Below are 2,654 nucleotides of genomic sequence, written 5' to 3' on the forward strand. Positions count from 1 at the left end.
GTCTCGCAGAGCTCCCCAGTGGTATTTATGCTCTCCAGGCAGAGGACAACTCTGGAACATCCTGTTTGGCAATCGGCCTGGTTAAAAAAAAAAAAATGGGAAGAAAAGGAGGCAGGAGCAAGGAGCTGAGTGGTTTCGCTTCAGATCTCTCAGCGGTTTGAAGAGTCACCGGGGCTAGGAAAATTAGGACCATCCTCCCAAAGGCTGTAACACAACACGCGGGGAGGGGGGGGTGAAGGAGGAGGAGGAGGCGGAGGAGTGCGAGCAGACTGGGATATAAAAAGGGTTTTCTTTGCTCTCCCTGCAGGCAGTTTTCAAGCAGAGCTGTGGGTGCATCCTCCCTGCTGCGATGGGGAGACCGCGATGGCTCGGTGAGGACTGACGATGAGTTTTAGGGCAGAAAACCAAAATAGGGGTTTTCTGCAAGGGACAAGGGCCAGCTGTCTCCCGGATCAGCCTTTCCCAGCTCTTCATGGGAAAAGCCCACGGGTGGCCTTGGGGATGTCCTGTGCCAGAAGCAGGGTCCCCGAGCTGGCAGCAGCACTCCTCTGTCCCACAGCTAGGCATTTGCTGGGAAATTGAGATTTATTTCCCTCTGTGGTTCATTCCCAGAGCTTGCCTGGCACCAACATTCCCTGCACACACACACTGCTGCCGGCACAGAACGAGGAAAATAAAAAGTGAGCGAAGCATCCGGGCAAGGCTCACCTCTCCTGCAGGATAGCCAGCACCCAAAGAGCCCCAGCCCAGCTTTCGCAGCAAGGTCCTTGCCTGCGGTTGCAATCCCACACGCACTGTTGAAACACGGTTTGATTCACTGCAAAAGGAAGTGATTGAGCAAAAAGACAAGCTGAAAGATCCTTTTTTTTTTTTTTTTTTAATTAGACAAACAGGAAAACACAAAGCAGTACCGTGAGTAACTACATGAGTGTCTTACAGCACTTCTGCTGCAGCAGCAGGATGCTGCTGTGAGCGGAGCAGGTCCGGGCATCACCGCCCACGGGCACCAGGATCCCCATTACCAGGATCCCCACATCAGGGGACACCAGCAATGGGCCAGCACAGGGACAATTCCTACCTGGTGCTGGCTGATCCTGGGAAACTCACAGTGTGAGCCCCCAAAAACACAGCAAACCCAATAACCAATGCTTCCCCCATCTCCTGGATTTAGCACACCCAAGTAAAATAGCTTTATTTTTTCCTAATATCCCATCCTGTCCTCTCTTCGAGGTTCTTGGGAAGAAGTCCTTCCATTCTTCTAAACAGTAAATATTTATTTCTTGAAGCCAAACAGCAAACTACTTTATTTACTGTTTAAAGAAGGACGCTTGCAAGATATTCTGCCACTAAGTGGCTTGCTTCAACTCCAGCAGTGCTCAAAAAGCAGGACGATGTTTATCAGAATTGTTCACAAGCAAAACAGAAATATTGACAGCTCACAGAACAACTCCAGAGGGTGAAGGCAGTGAACCCTGTGAAGTCCGGCCCGTGATATCTCTGCTGATTTAATGTCTTGCACCGTTTTCCTGAGACAACTTTTGCAGATATAGCAGATTCTCAGCACTTGGGGGATGTTCAGCACCGTTTCTGGTCTACATTGCAGCTGGGACACAGTGGATGCAGCCCCCCCGGTCAATCCCAGTCTACCCAGTCAGTCCCAGTCCCCGCTGGCACTGGTACCATCCCCTTTCTGGCTCATAGATGTATTTAAAGACAGTTTCTATTTACTTCAATGCAAACCATACGTGTGAACCGACAATATATGCTGCTTCATTCCTAACAAGCACTTCTACCTTGCCTACAGCGATTCAGAGCTATTCAAGCAGCTCACTCCCAAAAGGGCTGCCACAAACATGAACAATTGAAAGACAGCACAAAACTGGGCTGAACGAGGCTCTGCGCTGCTGTACCTTGAAATCGCTGCATCCTTCCCATTTTTCTCTCTCTCCTCCAAGACGAAGGCTGTCCCCAGGGCAGCTTTACAGCACTGACTCATGGGTCCCCAAAGGTGATTTTCACTCCACTTACCAGAAACTTGGATTAGCTCGTTTAACATCTCACGTACCAGCATACAAATTATTTCCAGCTCTCTGAAAAACCTGGCATTTTGTAATCTCCACAAACGTTCCTATGGGAAATTATTCCTCATAGGTTGGTCAGAGCTGTCTAAACCCTCCATCAACTCTGCTGCCTTAAAAAGATTTGATTTTTTTTATTTTTTTTTTAATATATACCAGTGCAGTTTCACTGTGCACAGTTTTGTTCAGGGATGAGCACAGCCTAGAATGAGGCTTTTTATTCATCTTGTTTTGTTTCAAGTCAGCAGTTTCAGGTCATAAATGCGACCGAAGCCAAAACAATCAGGTTGCTTTTAATCATTCAGCGTTATTACTGCCCTGATTATAACGTCTCGATTTCATATGTGGTAAAAGCCACATAAAGCAGGCTGCATATGTAAGTACATATTAGGAGAGAAAGCTTTTAATGTAATAGCCAATGCATAGGAAGAAACACAGATTTCACTAGTCATCCCTAATTGAACATGCAGACAGCATGTCTTGATTTTCAACCTAAACTAAATTCCCCTTTATTTCTTATTCAAATATGAGCTCAGTAATAATGGCACCATTGATGAGCAGGGGCAAAGTGAAGAT

Source organism: Anas platyrhynchos, chromosome 12 (genome assembly GCF_047663525.1).
Source record: "Anas platyrhynchos isolate ZD024472 breed Pekin duck chromosome 12, IASCAAS_PekinDuck_T2T, whole genome shotgun sequence".
Lineage (NCBI taxonomy): Eukaryota > Metazoa > Chordata > Aves > Anseriformes > Anatidae > Anas > Anas platyrhynchos.